The sequence below is a fragment of the Elephas maximus genome, chromosome 2 (assembly GCF_024166365.1).
Source record: "Elephas maximus indicus isolate mEleMax1 chromosome 2, mEleMax1 primary haplotype, whole genome shotgun sequence".
In the NCBI taxonomy this organism is placed as follows: domain Eukaryota; kingdom Metazoa; phylum Chordata; class Mammalia; order Proboscidea; family Elephantidae; genus Elephas; species Elephas maximus.
This window is the reverse complement of record NC_064820.1, coordinates 64,805,019-64,813,328: the sequence shown is the minus strand read 5'-3', so window position 1 is coordinate 64,813,328 and position 8,310 is coordinate 64,805,019. Positions and strand designations below refer to the sequence as shown.

General features: G+C 37.2%; 1 protein-coding gene across 4 annotated transcripts in view; it reads left to right on the top strand.

Moving 5' to 3' along the window:
• The first annotated feature begins 463 nt into the window (after positions 1–463).
• Positions 464–8,310, top strand: part of PDE4D (phosphodiesterase 4D) — a 1,645,162-nt gene continuing 1,637,315 nt past the window's right edge. For 3 of the 4 annotated variants that reach the window (XM_049857493.1, XM_049857489.1, XM_049857479.1), the window contains exon 1: positions 464–780. The gene's annotated coding sequence lies outside the window, so the exon portion shown is untranslated. The remainder of the gene's footprint in view (positions 781–8,310) is intronic. The other variant, XM_049857515.1, reaches the window with a different exon arrangement.

The following is an 8,310-nucleotide window of genomic DNA, read 5'->3' as shown; positions in this document are numbered from 1 at the left end:
CTGCTCTATGGGACAACGCTGAAAGATGTGACAGCCTGCTTTGTAAAGATTACAGCCTTGGAAACCTTATGGGGGCGGTTCTACTCTGTCCAAAAGGGTCGCTATGAGTTGGATCTGACTCAACAGCAGTGGGTTTGGTTATTGGTTTTCCACTCATACTTAATAACATATCGTATAACAGACTGGAATGGAAAAAGGTGAAACAAAATTGAAGTATATCTAGTTTCCTGAGTGCCTTTATGCATATCATTTTCCCTCAGCATTATCCCTACTAAAAATAAAAAGAAAGATGAAAATTACCTCAGGTTTTTGCTGCTGCAGTTGCCCTTTGGTTTCTAGGAGTGGCTCAAGTCCTTTAACGCCGGCACAGTTGGGATTGCCAAGCCAGGGAAAGATCTTGCCCCAGGTGTTGCCATCTATTCCCAGGTCACCTGTCCTTCCTCCAGACAACGAAGCTGTGATTTTTCTCTGGCCTCGTGAGGGAAAGCGATCCCAGATCAGCAGATTATTGTGCGAAATATCTCATCTATGCTGTTCTAGCGCAGCCCTTTCAGCTTGCCCGAGCCAGTTAGACTTGTTATGAGGAGCTAAATGATTGGCTGGATCTGGGGCTCAGTTTCATAAATTATAGCCTAGCGTACGAGGAACACGAGTCCTATAGTTGCTGTAGTCCAGGGGCCTGCCAGTTCCTGCCTTAACGAATATGTAGTCCTCACTGAGTTCTAACACGGCCTTGGATGTTTCTGTCCTAAATAGCTGACATTGCATCTGCAAGACTGTGTGAGTAATCCTGACTTTTTTTTTTTTTTTAACTCAATAAATTAATTACCTGCCCTGAGAGGGAGTGATTGTAATTAGAAAGTACTGAACTAACAGATGATTCATTTTCAAGGTGCTATACTGTATGTATCAACTTCAGAATGATTAATCGTAAAGCTTTTAAGATCTGGCAGGGTTACTCCAGCTTTTGGCCAGAATTACAAGCTGCATTTTGAAGGAGGCTGTTCAATGCATTTGTTAGCCCTGTGTGTTTTATGGGGTCAGCAAAGTCATAAAAGTTCCAAGGTAGTGGGTTAAATCAGCCTGCTGGTGTCCAGGCGAAGTCTTGGGGAGCATCTGAGTCAGGCAAGTTTCAAAATTTCCCACCGTCACTGTCCAAAGTTAAGAGTGAGCTGCAAATGATAGTAAATCCTTTTGGGACACAGGTAGATGGCCGTTAGTGCAGAGAAAGGACGAATGTAAGATTTTGGCATACTTTCCTGTAATCTGAAGCTAACTCAAGGCATGCTTTGTGGATAATTAAAAATTTTTTACATGTAAAAAAAAATGCTCATAGGTGGTTCTGTTTATACGGTAGAGAGTTGAATGAGAAACCACTAGTTTGTTTTAAAAAGCCTCATAAAAAGTACATTGAATACACACAGACACAATCATAATAGAAGAAAGTATGTGGATGGAATTTGTGGTTTGAGCAGTTCAAATTATCCCACAAAAGCCGTTGTGAGGTTTGTGTAATTGGTGGGGGAGACTTCTGTTGCTAACAAGGTTTAAGACGAAGCTGGAGTGAATTGAAATGAGAAACTAAAAAACATATTTTTTGGGGATAGAATTAATACTGAATGTTTCCTGGTTCATAGGGTCACTGTAAGTCAGAAGCAGCTAGATGGCAATGTTTTTTTTTGATTTTTTTTTTAAATAGACTGGTTAATGTAAGCAGTCCACTTTTGACTTTTAAATAACGATTGATTTCTTCTAGCCTATCAAAAAAAAAGGTTGTTTGTCTATGAAGTTAGCACTTAAGAATAATTTTTCTTCCTTTCAAATAGCAGTTTTTATACTTTCCCTCAATGTAACAAAAAGCTAGGCAATTTCTGATAATTTTGGATTGTTTTTCAGGTTTTTTTTTTGGTCTAATTTTTTCTCTTTAGACTTGCAGATATGAATGTATACATTTGTGGTATATATAAGCCTCAAGCATAAATCATTTGAAAGTTTTTTAAATTATGGTGCCTGTGCCAAATACAAACTTCTAAAAGCTATGGTAATTACTTGCCAATTCTTACAAAATTACACTTATAAACTCGAAAGCAGTTTATTTTTGGTTTGCACTTATTTAAACCACCAACATGTTTTAGCCCGTAGGAGAAAAATGTTAGTTATGTTTTTGCAAAATTTTATGTTTAGATCACAGTGAGAATGCAAAGTTTAGTTGTTAAAAATATTTTTTCTTTCTGAAATACGACCCCTTTCAGATCACGCTAATGAATGGCGTTCATAAAAAGAAAGAAAAATAATCAACACAGACTCCTTTTCTGTAATAACCAAATATATGTAAAATAGATATATTTAAAGAAATATCGTTAAAACATATTCTTTCAGAAAATATTTACTGTATGAAGAAAGGGTATAATGAGTTCCTGTATTGAAACAGAATAATGAATTAATTTATTGCATTTCTATAGCCATAGGGGAAACCCTGGTGGCAAGTGGTTAAGTGCTACAGCTGCTAACCAAGAGGTCGGCAGTTCGAATCCACCAGGCGCTCCTTGGAAACTCTGTGGGACAGATCTACTCTGTCCTATAGGGTCACTATGAGTTGGAATTGAGTCGACGGCAGTGGGTTTGGGTTTGGTTTTATAGCCATAGACACTAAAAGTAATAGTTGACTCCTTCATTGCTATCATTCCTAATTGACTGTATTAGGGAAGAAAGTAACAGCCTCTATAAAAGGTACACAATGTCACCCCTCAAGGTAGTTCTGGGCCCATCTAAAAGTACGAATTGTTGGGGTGGAAGTTGTTTTATCTGAACTAGTATCTACTTTTAACTCGGCTACTTTTGTTTTCCTAGGGTCAACGTAGCTTTGTTGATGTTGCAATTACGTTTTCTCCCCCTTTTCCTGTATTAATTTGCTTGAGTGCTTATTGAGACAGTCAAATAAAAATGACTTATGCTTAATCAACAAATGTTAATAAGCTGCCTATACAATTCAGAAGGCATTTAAACCAGGGCTCAGGGCCATTCTGGTCTGGGTGTGTACTAGGAGTAGTTACATCTTGCATCGGTGCTTCCTCTAGGACCTCCATCTTTTCAGTTCTTCCTTAGACACAGCGTCCATCTCTTTCTTGGAAAAAGGCAGGCAGGGCATTAAGGAAAGAAGTAGAGTGTTGTTAGATGACCAGGGGACAGAGAGCTGTGGGCAAGGTGTTGTAGGAAAAGGAAATATCTCTAAAACAACGGAGCATATTCTTCTCCTTCCACTCTTCTTTATTTTCCGAAGCCACTTTTGTCTGACTGTGAAAGTTCTTTTGCAGATAAGGTTTTGTAAAACTATGCATATCTGCCATAGACAGATGGATTTGACAAAAGATATAGCCAAAAAAGAATATATTACATCATGGACCTGCTAAGTGCTCATGAATACACATTAGCATTTGGAAACTATTAACACTACCTACTAAAGCAATGACATAAATCCAAATTGAAAAAAAAAATTTCTTGATTGAATTACATTTTGCAGTGTTTTATTTGGTGGCTTTTGCTTTTGGAAAGACTTGTTGTTCCGTAAAACATTTCTCCAGTGTTATATATAAGACTAACCTTATTGCTTAATCTTGCTCAGGAATTTAGTTATTCCTAGCGAGTGTTTTCAAAAGAATTGCTGTCCCATCTTGAACATGTTTTAAAGGAAGCAAAGCAAAACAAATGAAACAAATATTTCCCCCCACCCATCCACCAACACAGCACAAAGAGTTAAATGCTGTAAATAAATTTGTCTAATTCCTTCCTTTTGTGGAATGTTGACACTACCCACTAGTTGGAGGAGGAACTTTCATTTAATTTGAAGACAATCAATTATTTATTTTAATTATATCTTTTGTGTAAGTGATATAATTTCCCATTAACTCTTGCACTGGTGCAAATTTGTCAAAATTTGTCCCTCCAGTTTCCAATGTCAAGCAGCAGAAGGGCTTTAGTGAATTAATCTTGGAGTTGGAGCCAGTGGGATGATGCTCAGGTCATTAAATATTTCTAAGCCAAAAGTCTCTCTGTCTGTAAAATGAAAATAATGATATGAAGATATATAAATAAGTGCTTGTGAAATGACATTTGAATGTGTAATTTCTAATGTGTTATACAACTGTTATGGTTATTACAGAAACTCGTTGCAATAGGGTTAACTTCCTTCACTTCTATAAAAGCGTATTATCGGGATTGAATAATAGCTTTAGAACAGACTTCACAGTTTGATCTTCGAAAGTCATGCATGCTTTGGAGCCTCAGTCCTTATGTCTGTTACTTGGGTATTAAAAATAGCAATAGGACACAGGTCAACCTTGCAAACATTATGCTGAATGAAATAAGTCAGTCACAAAAGGACAAATATTGTATGATTCCACTTATATGAAATATCTAGGATAGGCAACAGCATGGAGACCAAAGTTTAGTAGTGGTTACCAGTGGGGGCGGGGGGAGGAAAAGGGGGACTCATTGCTAAGGGGACACTGAGCTTCTGTTAAGGGTAATGCGAAAATTTGGAAAGAGATAATGGTGATGGTTGGACAACATAAGCATGATTAATGCCACTGCATTGTACGTATGAATAATGTTGAAATGGCAAATGTTACATATATATTTACCACAGAAAAAAATTACCTGAAAAAAAATACCAGTAGGGTTATTGTGACAAGTAAATGTGATAATGCATGTGAATGCATACTTAGTAAAATTCTAAGCACCGTATACAAGTCACTTATTACAACTATTATCAGTATATTAATAAAAAAGCATTTATAAATTATCATTTTTAAAAATGGGAACTATCAGATGCATTTCTCTTTTTTTCATTGTAAAAACTTTTTTCTTTTAATTGTGTTTTAGGTGAAAGTTTAAAGTTCAGGTTAATTTCTCATACAAAAATTTATACACATATTGTTTTGTGACATTAATGGCAATCCCCACAATGTGACAGCACACTCCCTCTTTCCACTCTGGGTTCCCTGTGTCCATTCAACCAGTTCCTGTCGCTTTCTGCCTTTTCATCCTGCTCCCAGACAGGAGCTGCCCATTTGGTCTTGTGTATCTGATTGAACTAAGAAGCACCCTCCTCACATGTATTATTTTTTGTTCCACAGTCCTATCTATTCTTTGTCTGAAGAGTGGGCTTTGGAAATGTTTTCAGTTCTTGGTTAACAGAGTGTCAGGGGGCCATAGTTTCAGGGGTTCCTCTAGTCTCTGTCAGACCACTGAGTCTAGTCTTTTTATGTGAATTTGAGTTCTGCTCCATACCTCTCTTCTGCTCTGTCCAGAACTCTCTGTTGTGTTCCCTGTCAGGGCAGTTATTGGTGGTAGCCACGCGCCATCTAGTTCTTCTGATCTCTGGTAGAGTCTCTGGTTTATGTGGTCCTTTAGTCTCTTGGGCTAAAATTTTCTTTGTGTCTTTGGTTTTCTTCATTCTCCTTTGCTCCAAGTGGGATGGGACTGAATAATGCATCTTAGATGGTCGCTTGTAAGATTTTAAGACCCCAGATACCACTCACCAAAGTGGGATATAGAACATTTTCTTAATAAACTTTGTTATGCCAATTGACGTATACATCCCCCAAAACTATGATCCCCAGGCCCTAGTCCCAGCTACTCTGCCCCTCAAAGTGTTTGAAAGTGTCTAGGAAACTTCTTAGCTTTTTGTTTGGTCAGTTGTGCCGAATTCCCCTGTATTGTGTATTGCCCTTCCCTTCACTGAAGTCGATCCTTGTCTCCTATCTAGTTAATGAATCCCCCTGCCCCTCCCTCCCCACCCTTGTAACCATCAAAGAATGCTTTTTTCTGTGTTTAAACCTTTCCTTGAATTCTGATAATAATGATCTCATACAGTGTTTGTCTTTTTGTGACTGACTGATTTCACTCAGCATAATGCCCTCCAGATTCATCCATGTTGTCAGATGTTTCCCAGGTTCATCATTGTTCTTTATGGTTGCATAGTATTCTACGGTGTGTATGTACCATAATTTGTTTATCCATTTATCTGTTGATGGGCACCTTGGTTGTGTCCATCTTTTTGCTATTGTGAACAATGCTGCAGTGAACATGGGTGTGCGTAAATCTATTTGTGTGATGATTCTTATTTCTATAGGATATATTCCTAGTAGTGGGATTGCTGAACTGTATGGTACTTCTATTTCTAGCTTTTTAAGGAAGTGCCAAATCCTTTTGCAAAGTGGTTGTACCATTTTACATTCCCACCAGCAGTGTGTAAGTGTTTCAATCTCTTCACCATCTCTCCAGAATTTATTATTTTGTGTTTTTTGGATTAGTGCCAACCTTGTTGGGCTGACACGATATCTCATTGTAGTTTTGATTTGCATTTCTCTAATGGCTAATGATTGTGAGCATTTCCTCGTGTGTCTATTAGCCGCCTGAATGTCTTCTTTGGTGAAGTATCTGTTCATGTCCTTTGCCCATTTTTTAATTGAACTATTTGCCTTTTTGTTGTTGAGGTGTTGCAGTATCTTGTAGATTTTAGAGATTCTAGACCCGTATCGAATATGCTGTAGCCAAAATTTTTTTCCCAGTCTGTAGGTTCTCTTTTTACTCTTTGGTGAAGTCTTTGGATGAGCATAAGTGTTTGATTTTTAAGAGCTCCCAGTTATGAAGTTTCTCTTCTGGTACTGGTGCTTTGTTAGTTATGGTTTATATTCTGTTTATGCCATGCTTTAGGGCTCCTAGCATTGACCCTATTTTTTCTTCCATGATCTTTATTGTTTCAGTTTTTATATTTAGGTCTTTGATCCACTATGAATTAGTTTATGTGTATGGTGTGAGGTATGGGTCCTGTTTCATTTTTTTACACATGTTTATCCAGCTATTCCAGCACCGTTTGTTAAACAGACTGTCTTTTCCCCGTTTAATTGACTTTGGGCCTTTGTCTACTATCAGCTGCTCATAGGTGGATGGATTTATGTCTGGGTTCTCAATTCTGTTCCATTGGTCTATGTATCTGTTGTTGTACCAGTACCAGGCTGTTTTGACTACCATAGTGGTAAAATAGGTTCTAAAATCAGGTAGTGTGAGGCCTCTCACTTTGTTCTTCTTTTTCAATAATGCTTTACTTTTCCGGGGCCTATTCCCTTTCCATATAAAGTTGGTGATTTGTTTCTCCATCTTGTTAAAAAAATGCCATTGGAATTTGGATCAGGATTGCATTATATCTGTGTATCACTTTGGGTAGAATTGACATTTTCACAATGTTGAGTCTTCCTATCCATGAGCATGGCACGTTTTTCCACTTATGTAGATCTCTCGGTTTCTTGCAGTAGTGTCTTGTGGTTTTCTTTGTATAGGTCTTTTACATCTCTGGTTAGTTTACTCCTAAGTACTTTGCATTCTTGGGGCTATTGTAAATGGTATTGATTTGGTGATTTTTTTTTTCAAAGTTCTCTTTGTTGGTATAGAGGAATCCAACTGATTTTTCTATGTTTATCTTGTATCCTGATACTTTGCTGAAATCTTCTATTAGTTCTAGTAGTTCTCTTGTGATTCTTTGGGGTGTTCTGTGTATGAGATCATATCATCCGTGAATAGGAATACTTTTACTTCTTCTTCACCAATTTGGATGTCCTTTATTTCTTTTTCTTGCCTTATTGCTCTGCACAATGTTGAATAAGAGTGGCTATAAAGGGCATACTTGTCTGGTTCCCATTTCAAGGGGAATGCTTTCAGATTCTCTCTGTTTCAAATGATGTTGGCTGTTGGCTTTGTATAAATGCCCTTTATTATGTAGAGGAATTTCTCTTCTGTTCCTATTTTGCTGAGAGTTTTTATCAGGAATTGGTGTTGGACTTTGTCAAATGCCTTTTCTGTCAGGTGGATTTCTTATTGATTAGTTTGATTAACTTCTTAGGTTATATCTGCTTCCCACAAACAGGATAGATTTCATTGTTGGCTAAGCTTGTGCCTTAATTTTCTTTCCACTTAGATATAGTACTAAGCCAATAGTTAGATAAGCATTCCTTCGCAGTCTGCATTTAGAACTGCTAATGCTGAAATTTTTTTTTATGCTGAAATTTTAGAGAACATAGTTTTCACACAGAAAAAAAAATGAATTAGAAAATTTAGACTGAAAGATAATCTTGGATTTTTGTCTCCTGTCTTAACCCTCCTTTTTAAAACTTCACTAATGGAATAATCATGTAGGTTTTAAGGTAGTGCTTAATCCTAGGTGTGCTCATCCCAGGAATATAATGAATGGTCCAAATGACTCTCTGAATGATTTAGAAAGTTCATTCAACAGTTTGGAATCACAGATATTTA